We start from the raw sequence: 12,500 nt of genomic DNA, 5'->3' as shown, positions 1-12,500 counted from the left end.
TCTCTCTCTCTCTCAGACACACAGACAGACACAGACACACACACACACACACACACACACACACACACACACACACACACACACACACACACACACACACACACACACACACACACACACACACACACACACACACACTACAAACTACAAACTACAAACCCCTAACATCGACAGTAATATCAAACAGTGATGTCGATATCGTTGTTTTCTTACCCAGACTGGAACTCATGTGCGAATATTACAATCAGACTAGCCTGACAGATCTTCCTCCACATGCTGTAATGAACACAAACATCACGTGTCTTCTGTCTTCTTCACTGCTGCGGTCACACGGTGGACAACACGCAGCGACACCTGCTGGACTGAATCGGATACTAACAACATTAATAACCATAAATAAAACATTAAATATTATAAAATAAGATAAAAACAAAAACAAATTCATGAAATAATTAAGGGAAAATGAACAGTTTGCTCGCCCTCCATAAATGGAAAATTGAGGAATCTTCTTTTAAATCTTGCAATTTACAAAAATGTCAACCTCGTCAGTGATAAAGGTCAAATTCACTGCACCTTTGAGAGATTTCTGAGATCAATGAACTATGAGAAGACTTAGCTATGAGAGAATGATGATGTTTATATTTCTGTAAGTTTATCCCGAACTTCTGCTGTTTAGGAGATGAATCGCGAGTTTGTTGTGGAGTTGTTTGAAGGTAAAGGCACTCTATGGAACACGTGCTGTACAGTGGGGTTTAGTACTGTAATAATCTGCCTTATTATGTGTAAATCACAGTTCATTTATCAGGATGCCTCGTATTTGAATATGTCTACTGGCAACATAAAATAACATATGCCTTATTTTGAACAAGAACCGAGGAGGATCAGAGTTGAGATTAGGTTAAGTGAAACACAAAAGCTATTTCGCTATTCTTATTTTAATTTTAATATCTTTATTTAATTAATTTATAAATTAATGCATTTATTTAATAATAAATGTAGCCTATATTAATAAAAAATATAAAGATATGAATTAGTTAAAGTCGACAGGAAACGGAAGTTGTACTAGTTTTTTCTTACCTATTGAGCATTTTAGTGAAACCAGAGAATGTCTAAACGCTTCTCGAACAAGAACACATGTGGGCGGGGCTTGATTGTGTTTGTGGGGAATTGATTGGATGGTTGTGGTTTGCTGTTGGTGGATCTCATGTGAGTGACAGGTTGCCCCGCCCACATCATCAGAGAAGAGAAGAGATGCTGCAAGAGGAAGTTATTCTGATTCAAGATTACCAGAAACATCTTCTCAAAGAATTATGAGTTTAGTTGTGCTTTATGTTGTCTGCAGAATTAAATCATCCAGGCTGTAACACTGTGTGTTTTCCTGAAGGTGGAGCCAAACTAAAGCTGTTCACGCTAATGTTCAGAGAGTCACTAGAGATTAAAAATCAACTGTTGCATCATTTTGGCTCAATGTGCTGAAAGCATAAGAAAAACGGAAAAATGTATATAGCCTCAGTAAATGTAATTTCCCTTCAATCTTATTTTTGTACATTTGCAATATAGGATAGTATGTGTACTACTTTCTCATAAATCTTGAGTTATGAACACACTCCTCTGAATGAGTTGAACATTATATATTTTATATATTATAAGACTTTCTTACAGAATCCATCAGGAGTAAACTAATCCGTTTGAAGCTTTAATAAACAAACGGCCTACTTAATAACTAGTCACTGCTTGATAATGTTCTGCGTGTTAATGACACCAGCGTTCCTCTAGAGGAGAGCGTGAGAAGATCACTGGAGTTCACAGCATGCAGACCGACCGCATACTTCTACTCAACTATTGTTCAGCTTTATGTAACTTCAACATGAAACCACAACACGAAACTTTAATGCATTTAGAGAAGCCATTTATTGTAAACAACTATGCACAAATAATAGTATACTTATTGTATAGCTATATATAACTAAAATAATGATTTATTCATTATATAATTTAAAAAAAATGTATTTATTGATGCTCATCCTTTTCTAATTCAGTGATTCCCGGTGCAAGATCAACAAAATAACCACATTTAGTAGTACATTACCAGTATTAGGGTTAGATGGTGCTCTTTCAAAGCTCAGATATGTTCAGGGTTAGTTCACCCAAAAATGAAAGTTCTGTCATTAATTACTCACCCTCAAGTTGGTCCAAACCCGTTAGTCTTTCGTTCATCTTCGGAACACAAATGAATATATTTTTGATGAAATCTTAGAGCTTTCTGTCCCTCCATTGACAACTACGCAACTACCACTTCAAAGAGTTCATAAAGAGATCGTAAAACTAATACGGGTCTTAGTATTAACGCAGGTGGAATACTAAGCGTTATTCTTAGTATAACGGAGAACCAATGAGGTTCATTCTCGTGTTACGCAGCACGTTTGAGCTTCTGCAAGAACCAATGAGGTTCATTCTCGTGTTACGCAGCACGTTTGAGCTTCAGTAAGAACCAATGAGGTCCATTCTCGTGTTACGCAGCACGTTTGAGCTTCTGCAAGAACCAATGAGGTTCATTCTCGTGTTACGCAGCACGTTTGAGCTTCAGTAAGAACCAATGAGGTTCATTCTCGTGTTACGCAGCACGTTTGAGCTTCTGCAAGAACCAATGAGGTTTATTCTTGTGTTACGCAGCACGTTTGAGCTTCTGCAAGAACCAATGAGGTTCATTCTCGTGTTACGCAGCACGTTTGAGCTTCTGCAAGAACCAATGAGGTTCATTCTCGTGTTACGCAGCACGTTTGAGCTTCTGCAAGAACCAATGAGGTTCATTCTCGTGTTACGCAGCACGTTTGAGCTTCTGCAAGAACCAATGAGGTTCATTCTCGTGTTACGCAGCACGTTTGAGCTTCTGCAAGAACAAATGAGGTTCATTCTCGTGTTACGCAGCACGTTTGAGCTTCTGCAAGAACCAATGAGGTTCATTCTCGTGTTACGCAGCACGTTTGAGCTTCTGCAAGAACCAATGAGGTTCATTCTCGTGTTACGCAGCACGTTTGAGCTTCTGCAAGACTCAATGAGGATCATTCTCGTGTTACGCAGCACGTTTGAGCTTCTGCAAGAACCAATGAGGTTCATTCTCGTGTTACGCAGCACGTTTGAGCCTCAGTAAGAACCAATGAGGTTCATTCTCGTGTTACGCAGCACGTTTGAGCTTCAGTAAGAACCAATGAGGTTCATTCTCGTGTTACGCAGCACGTTTGAGCTTCTGCAAGAACCAATGAGGTTTATTCTTGTGTTACGCAGCACGTTTGAGCTTCTGCAAGAACCAATGAGGTTCATTCTCGTGTTACGCAGCACGTTTGAGCTTCTGCAAGAACCAATGAGGTTCATTCTCGTGTTACGCAGCACGCTTGAGCTTCAGCAAGAACCAATGAGGTTCATTCTCGTGTTACGCAGCACGTTTGAGCTTCTGCAAGAACCAATGAGGTTCATTCTCGTGTTACGCAGCACGTTTGAGCTTCTGCAAGAACCAATGAGGTTCATTCTCGTGTTACGCAGCACGTTTGAGCTTCTGCAAGAACCAATGAGGTTCATTCTCGTGTTACGCAGCACGTTTGAGCTTCTGCAAGAACCAATGAGGTTCATTCTCGTGTTACGCAGCACGTTTGAGCTTCTGCAAGAACCAATGAGGTTCATTCTCGTGTTACGCAGCACGTTTGAGCTTCTGCAAGAACAAATGAGGTTCATTCTCGTGTTACGCAGCACGTTTGAGCTTCAGTAAGAACCAATGAGGTTCATTCTCAAGTTACGCAGCACGTTTGAGCTTCTGCAAGAACCAATGAGGTTCATTCTCGTGTTACGCAGCACGTTTGAGCTTCTGCAAGAACCAATGAGGTTCATTCTCGTGTTACACAGCACGTTTGAGCTTCTGCAAGACTCAATGAGGATCATTCTCGTGTTACGCAGCACGTTTGAGCTTCTGCAAGAACCAATGAGGTTCATTCTCGTGTTACGCAGCACGTTTGAGCCTCAGTAAGAACCAATGAGGTTCATTCTCGTGTTACGCAGCACGTTTGAGCTTCAGTAAGAACCAATGAGGTTCATTCTCGTGTTACGCAGCACGTTTGAGCTTCTGCAAGAACCAATGAGGTTTATTCTTGTGTTACGCAGCACGTTTGAGCTTCTGCAAGAACCAATGAGGTTCATTCTCGTGTTACGCAGCACGTTTGAGCTTCTGCAAGAACCAATGAGGTTCATTCTCGTGTTACGCAGCACGTTTGAGCTTCTGCAAGAACCAATGAGGTTCATTCTCGTGTTACGCAGCACGTTTGAGCTTCTGCAAGAACAAATGAGGTTCATTCTCGTGTTACGCAGCACGTTTGAGCTTCAGCAAGAACCAATGAGGTTCATTCTCGTGTTACGCAGCACGTTTGAGCTTCAGCAAGAACCAATGAGGATCATTCTCGTGTTACGCAGCACGTTTGAGCTTCAGCAAGAACCAATGAGGTTCATTCTCGTGTTACGCAGCACGTTTGAGCTTCAGCAAGAACCAATGAGGTTCATTCTCGTGTTACGCAGCACGTTTGAGCTTCAGTAAGAACCAATGAGGATCATTCTCGTGTTACGTAGCACGTTTGAGCTTCAGCAAGAACCAATGAGGATCATTCTCGTGTTACGCAGCACGTTTGAGCTTCTGCAAGAACAAATGAGGATCATTCTCGTGTTACGCAGCACGTTTGAGCTTTTGCAAGAACCAATGAGGTTCATTCTCGTGTTACGCAGCACGCTTGAGCTTCAGCAAGAACCAATGAGGTTCATTCTCGTGTTACGCAGCACGCTTGAGCTTCAGCAAGAACCAATGAGGATCATTCTCGTGTTACGCAGCACGTTTGAGCTTCTGCAAGAACCAATGAGGATCATTCTCGTGTTACGCAGCACGTTTGAGCTTCTGCAAGAACCAATGAGGTTCATTCTCGTGTTACGCAGCACGTTTGAGCTTCTGCAAGAACCAATGAGGTTCATTCTCGTGTTACGCAGCACGCTTGAGCTTCAGCAAGAACCAATGAGGTTCATTCTCGTGTTACGCAGCACGTTTGAGCTTCTGCAAGAACCAATGAGGTTCATTCTCGTGTTACGCAGCACGTTTGAGCTTCTGCAAGAACCAATGAGGTTCATTCTCGTGTTACGCAGCACGTTTGAGCTTCTGCAAGAACCAATGAGGTTCATTCTCGTGTTACGCAGCACGTTTGAGCTTCTGCAAGAACCAATGAGGTTCATTCTCGTGTTACGCAGCACGCTTGAGCTTCTGGAAGAACAAATGAGGTTCATTCTCGTGTTACGCAGCACGTTTCAGCTTCAGCAAGAACCAATGAGGTTCATTCTCGTGTTACGCAGCACGTTTGAGCTTCAGCAAGAACCAATGAGGTTCATTCTCGTGTTACGCAGCATGTTTGAGCTTCAGCAAGAACCAATGAGGATCATTCTCATGTTACGCAGCACGTTTGAGCTTCAGCAAGAACCAATGAGGTTCATTCTCGTGTTACGCAGCACGTTTGAGCTTCAGTAAGAACCAATGAGGATCATTCTCGTGTTACGCAGCACGTTTGAGCTTCTGGAAGAACAAATGAGGTTCATTCTCGTGTTACGCAGCACGTTTGAGCTTCAGCAAGAACCAATGAGGTTCATTCTCGTGTTACGCAGCATGTTTGAGCTTCAGCAAGAACCAATGAGGATCATTCTCGTGTTACGCAGCACGTTTGAGCTTCAGCAAGAACCAATGAGGTTCATTCTCGTGTTACGCAGCACGCTTGAGCTTCAGCAAGAACCAATGAGGATCATTCTCGTGTTACGCAGCACGTTTGAGCTTCTGCAAGAACCAATGAGGTTCATTCTCGTGTTACGCAGCACGTTTGAGCTTCAGCAAGAACCAATGAGGTTCATTCTCGTGTTACGCAGCACGTTTGAGCTTCTGCAAGAACCAATGAGGTTCATTCTCGTGTTACGCAGCACGTTTGAGCTTCTGCAAGAACCAATGAGGTTCATTCTCGTGTTACGCAGCACGTTTGAGCTTCTGCAAGAACCAATGAGGTTCATTCTCGTGTTACGCAGCACGTTTGAGCTTCTGCAAGAACCAATGAGGTTCATTCTCGTGTTACGCAGCACGTTTGAGCTTCTGCAAGAACAAATGAGGTTCATTCTCGTGTTACGCAGCACGTTTGAGCTTCAGCAAGAACCAATGAGGATCATTCTCGTGTTACGCAGCACGTTTGAGCTTCAGCAAGAACCAATGAGGTTCATTCTCGTGTTACGCAGCACGTTTGAGCTTCAGCAAGAACCAATGAGGTTCATTCTCGTGTTACGCAGCACGTTTGAGCTTCAGTAAGAACCAATGAGGATCATTCTCGTGTTACGCAGCACGTTTGAGCTTCAGCAAGAACCAATGAGGATCATTCTCGTGTTACGCAGCACGTTTGAGCTTCTGCAAGAACCAATGAGGATCATTCTCGTGTTACGCAGCACGCTTGAGCTTTTGCAAGAACCAATGAGGTTCATTCTCGTGTTACGCAGCACGCTTGAGCTTCAGCAAGAACCAATGAGGTTCATTCTCGTGTTACGCAGCACGCTTGAGCTTCAGCAAGAACCAATGAGGATCATTCTCGTGTTACGCAGCACGTTTGAGCTTCTGCAAGAACCAATGAGGATCATTCTCGTGTTACGCAGCACGTTTGAGCTTCTGCAAGAACCAATGAGGTTCATTCTCGTGTTACGCAGCACGTTTGAGCTTCTGCAAGAACCAATGAGGTTCATTCTCGTGTTACGCAGCACGCTTGAGCTTCAGCAAGAACCAATGAGGTTCATTCTCGTGTTACGCAGCACGTTTGAGCTTCTGCAAGAACCAATGAGGTTCATTCTCGTGTTACGCAACACGTTTGAGCTTCTGCAAGAACCAATGAGGTTCATTCTCGTGTTACGCAGCACGTTTGAGCTTCTGCAAGAACCAATGAGGTTCATTCTCGTGTTACGCAGCACGTTTGAGCTTCTGCAAGAACCAATGAGGTTCATTCTCGTGTTACGCAGCACGCTTGAGCTTCTGGAAGAACAAATGAGGTTCATTCTCGTGTTACGCAGCACGTTTGAGCTTCAGCAAGAACCAATGAGGTTCATTCTCGTGTTACGCAGCACGTTTGAGCTTCTGGAAGAACAAATGAGGTTCATTCTCGTGTTACGCAGCACGTTTGAGCTTCAGCAAGAACCAATGAGGTTCATTCTCGTGTTACGCAGCATGTTTGAGCTTCAGCAAGAACCAATGAGGATCATTCTCAGGTTACGCAGCACGTTTGAGCTTCAGCAAGAACCAATGAGGTTCATTCTCGTGTTACGCAGCACGTTTGAGCTTCAGTAAGAACCAATGAGGATCATTCTCGTGTTACGCAGCACGTTTGAGCTTCAGCAAGAACCAATGAGGATCATTCTCGTGTTACGCAGCACGTTTGAGCTTCTGCAAGAACCAATGAGGATCATTCTCGTGTTACGCAGCACGTTTGAGCTTTTGCAAGAACCAATGAGGTTCATTCTCGTGTTACGCAGCACGCTTGAGCTTCAGCAAGAACCAATGAGGTTCATTCTCGTGTTACGCAGCACGCTTGAGCTTCAGCAAGAACCAATGAGGATCATTCTCGTGTTACGCAGCACGTTTGAGCTTCTGCAAGAACCAATGAGGATCATTCTCGTGTTACGCAGCACGTTTGAGCTTTTGCAAGAACCAATGAGGATCATTCTCGTGTTACGCAGCACGTTTGAGCTTTTGCAAGAACCAATGAGGTTCATTCTCGTGTTACGCAGCACGCTTGAGCTTCAGCAAGAACCAATGAGGATCATTCTCGTGTTACGTAGCACGTTTGAGCTTTTGCAAGAACCAATGAGGTTCATTCTCGTGTTACGCAGCACGCTTGAGCTTCAGCAAGAACCAATGAGGTTCATTCTCGTGTTACGCAGCACGCTTGAGCTTCAGCAAGAACCAATGAGGATCATTCTCGTGTTACGCAGCACGTTTGAGCTTTTGCAAGAACCAATGAGGTTCATTCTCGTGTTACGCAGCACGCTTGAGCTTCAGCAAGAACCAATGAGGATCATTCTCGTGTTACGCAGCACGTTTGAGCTTCTGCAAGAACCAATGAGGTTCATTCTCGTGTTACGCAGCACGTTTGAGCTTCAGCAAGAACCAATGAGGTTCATTCTCGTGTTACGCAGCACGTTTGAGCTTCTGCAAGAACCAATGAGGTTCATTCTCGTGTTACGCAGCACGTTTGAGCTTCTGCAAGAACCAATGAGGTTCATTCTCGCTTGAGAATTCATTCTCGCAATGAGGTTCATTCTCGCTCGTTCATTCTCATTTACGCAGCACGTTTGTGCTTCTACAAGACTCAATGAGGATCATTCTCGTGTTACCCAGCACGTTTGAGCTTCTGCAAGAACCAATGAGGTTCATTCTCGTGTTACGCAGCACGTTTGAGCTTCTGCAAGAACCAATGAGGTTCATTCTCGTGTTACGCAGCACGTTTGAGCTTTTGCAAGAACCAATGAGGTTCATTCTCGTGTTACGCAGCACGTTTGAGCTTCTGCAAGACTCAATGAGGATCATTCTCGTGTTACGCAGCACGTTTGAGCTTTTGCAAGAACCAATGAGGATCATTCTCGTGTTACGCAGCACGTTTGAGCTTTTGCAAGAACCAATGAGGATCATTCTCGTGTTACGCAGCACGTTTGAGCTTCTGCAAGACTCAATGAGGATCATTCTCGTGTTACGCAGCACGTTTGAGCTTCTACAAGAACCAATGAGGTTCATTTTCGTGTTACGCAGCACGTTTGAGCTTCAGCAAGAACCGATGAGGATCATTCTCGTGTTACGCAGCACGTTTGAGCTTTTGCAAGAACCGATGAGGTTCATTCTCGTGTTACGCAGCACGTTTGAGCTTTTGCAAGAACCAATGAGGTTCATTCTCGTGTTACGAAGCACGTTTGAGCTTTTGCAAGAACCAATGAGGTTCATTCTCGTGTTACGCAGCACGTTTGAGCTTTTGCAAGAACCAATGAGGTTCATTCTCGTCTTATGCAGCACGTTTGAGCTTTAGCAAGAACCAATGAGGTTCATTCTCGTGTTACGCAGCACGTTTGAGCTTCAGCAAGAACCAATGAGGATCATTCTCATGTTACGCAGCACGTTTGAGCTTTTGCAAGAACCGATGAGGTTCATTCTCGTGTTACGCAGCACGTTTGAGCTTTTGCAAGAACCAATGAGGTTCATTCTCGTGTTACGCAGCACGTTTGAGCTTCAGCAAGAACCAATGAGGTTCATTCTCGTGTTACGCAGAACGTTTGAGCTTTTGCAGGAACCAATGAGGTTCATTCTCGTGTTACGCAGCACGTTTGAGCTTTTGGAAGAACCAATGAGGTTCATTCTCGTGTTACGCAGCACGTTTGAGCTTTTGCAAGAACCAATGAGGTTCATTCTCGTGTTACGAAGCACGTTTGAGCTTTTGCAAGAACCAATGAGGTTCATTCTCGTGTTACGCAGCACGTTTGAGCTTTTGCAAGAACCAATGAGGTTCATTCTCGTCTTATGCAGCACGTTTGAGCTTCAGCAAGAACCAATGAGGTTCATTCTTGTGTTACGCAGCACGTTTGAGCTTCAGCAAGAACCAATGAGGATCATTCTCATGTTACGCAGCACGTTTGAGCTTTTGCAAGAACCAGTGAGGATCATTCTCGTGTTACGCAGCACATTTGAGCTTCTGCAAGAACCAATGAGGTTAATTCTCGTGTTACGCAGCACGTTTGAGCTTCTGCAAGAACCAATGAGGTTCATTCTCGTGTTACCCAGCACGTTTGAGCTTCTGCAAGAACCAATGAGGATCATTCTCTTGTTACGCAGCACGTTTGAGCTTTTGCAAGAACCAATGAGGTTCATTCTCGTGTTACGCAACACGTTTGAGCTTCTGCAAGAACCAATGAGGTTCATTCTCGTGTTACGCGGCACGTTTGAGCTTCAGCAAGAACCAGTGAGGATCATTCTCGTGTTACGCAGCACGTTTGAGCTTCTGCAAGAACCAATGAGGTTCATTCTCGTGTTACCCAGCACGTTTGAGCTTCAGCAAGAACCAATGAGGATCATTCTCGTGTTACGCAGCATGTTTGAGCTTCTGCAAGAACCAATGAGGTTCATTCTCGTGTTACGCAGCACGTTTGAGCTTTTGCAAGAACCAATGAGGTTCATTCTCGTGTTACGCGGCACGTTTGAGCTTCAGCAAGAACCAATGAGGATCATTCTCGTGTTACGCAGCACGTTTGAGCCTCAGCAAGAACCAATGAGGATCATTCTCGTGTTACGCAGCACGTTTGTCTTCAGGAGGACTAAAAATAGCCACAAATAAGTAGCCAAAAATAGCTGGTGAATATTTTTATTTATTTATTTATTTATTTATTTATTTTTTCTCTCTTGGACACATGGGATGGAAATGCTGCTTTATTTATGATATTCCAATTTTGTGCATACAGTGGGGAGAACAAGTATTTGATACACTGCCGATTTTGCAGGTTTTCACACTTACAAAGCATGTAGAAGTCTGTACTTTTTATCATAGGTACTCTTCAACTGTGAGTGACGGAATCTAAAACAAAAATCCAAAGTAATTAGTTTGTATTTTATTGCATGACATAAATATTTGATACATCAGAAAAGCAGAACTTAATATTTGGAACAGAAACCTTTGTTTGCAATTACAGAGATCATACGTTTCCTGTAGTTCTTGACCAGGTTTGCACACACTGCAGCAGGGATTCTGGCCCACTCCTCCATACAGACCTTCTCCAGATCCTTCAGGTTTCGGGGCTGTCGCTGTCGGGGCTGTCGCTGTCCCTCCAAAGATTTTCTATTGGGTTCAGGTCTGGAGACTGGCTAGGCCACTCCAGGACCTTGAGATGCTTCTTACGGAGCCACTCCTTAGTTGCCCTGGCTGTGTGTTTCGGGTCGTTGTCCTGCTGGAAGACCCAGCCACGACCCATCTTCAGTGCTCTTACTGAAGGAAGGAGGTTGTTGGCCAAGATCTTGCGATACATGGCCCCATCCATCCTCCCCTCAATACGGTGCAGTCATCCTGTCCCCTTTGCAGAAAAGCATCCCCAAAGAATGATGGTTGGGATGGTGTTCTTGGGGTTGTACTCATCCTTCTTCTTCCTCCAAACACGGCGAGTGGAGTTTAGACCAAAAAGCTACATTTTTTGTCTCATCAGACCACATGACCTTCTCCCATTCCTCCTCTGGTTCATCCAGATGGTCACTGGCAAACTTCAGACGGGCCTGGACATGCGCTGGCTTGAGCAGGGGGACCTTGCGTGCGCTGTAGGATTTTAATCCATGACGGCGTAGTGTGTTACTAATGGTTTTCTTTGAGACTGTGGTCCCAGCTCTCTTCAGGTCATTGACCAGGTCCTGCCGTGTAGTTCTGGGCTGATCCCTCACCTTCCTCATGATCATTGATGCCCCACGAGGTGAGATCTTGCATGGTGCCCCAGACCGAGGGAGATTGACCGTCATCTTGAACTTCTTCCATTTTCTAATAATTGCGCCAACAGTTGTTGCCTTCTCACCAAGCTGCTTGCCTATTGTCCTGTAGCCCATCCCAGCCTTGTGCAGGTCTACAGTTTTATCCCTGATGTCCTTATACAGCTCTCTGGTCTTGGCCAATGTGGAGAGGTTGGAGTCTGTTTGATTGAGTGTGTGGACGGGTGTCTTTTATACAGGTAACGAGTTCAAACAGGTGCAGTTAATACAGGTAATGAGTGGAGAACAGGAGGGCTTCTTAAAGAAAAACTAACAGGTCTGTGAGAGCCGGAATTCTTACTGGTTGGTAGGCGATCAAATACATATGTCATGCAATAAAATGCAAATTCATTATTTAAAAATCATACAATGTGATTTTCTGGATTTTTGTTTTAGATTCTGTCTCTCACAGTTGAAGAGTACCTACGATAAAAATTACAGACTTCTAAATGCTTTGTAAGTGGGAAAACCTGCAAAATCGGCAGTGTATCAAATACTTGTTCTCCCCACTGTAAGTGAAACCTTGAATGGAAACTCATCTGAGACTCTTGCATGTAGGGATGAAATTAAGGAAACTTATGCAAAAGTCTCATTTGGTCTCCACACAATCTCAAACAACTGGGATTGTGTTCGCTTTGACTTTTGACTTGCAATGTTGACAAAAGCCAATTTTTCATACGGATGAACTGTTGCTGTATCATCATCTAAACTTCAGAAGACTTGCATGTAGTAGTGTGTGTCGTCGCATGCCATGCAATTGATCTGCAGGAATGCTCAGTTAGAGATTATACAGCGTTCAGCCTGTGTGTGTGTGTGTGTGTGTGTGTGTGTGTGTGTGAGTGAGTGAGTGTCTGCAGGTAAAGAGTGTCTTTACCTTAACCGCTCTGAGCATCAGACGTGCCTCGATCCAGCAGAATCA

At 44.0% G+C, this 12,500-nt stretch overlaps 1 protein-coding gene across 1 annotated transcript in view; it reads right to left on the bottom strand.

Moving 5' to 3' along the window:
* afg2b (AFG2 AAA ATPase homolog B) overlaps positions 1-370 on the bottom strand; it is a 10,437-nt gene extending 10,067 nt beyond the window's left edge. Inside the window, exon 1 of the mRNA XM_082181478.1 lies at positions 214-370. The gene's annotated coding sequence lies outside the window, so the exon portion shown is untranslated. The remainder of the gene's footprint in view (positions 1-213) is intronic.
* Positions 371-12,500: the final 12,130 nt, after the last annotated feature.

This window comes from Leuciscus leuciscus (genome assembly GCF_965113295.1).
Source record: "Leuciscus leuciscus genome assembly, chromosome: 10".
NCBI classification, from domain to species: Eukaryota; Metazoa; Chordata; class Actinopteri; order Cypriniformes; family Leuciscidae; genus Leuciscus; species Leuciscus leuciscus.
Note: the sequence above shows the minus strand (reverse complement) of the source record. Positions and strands in the feature narration are given on the sequence as shown.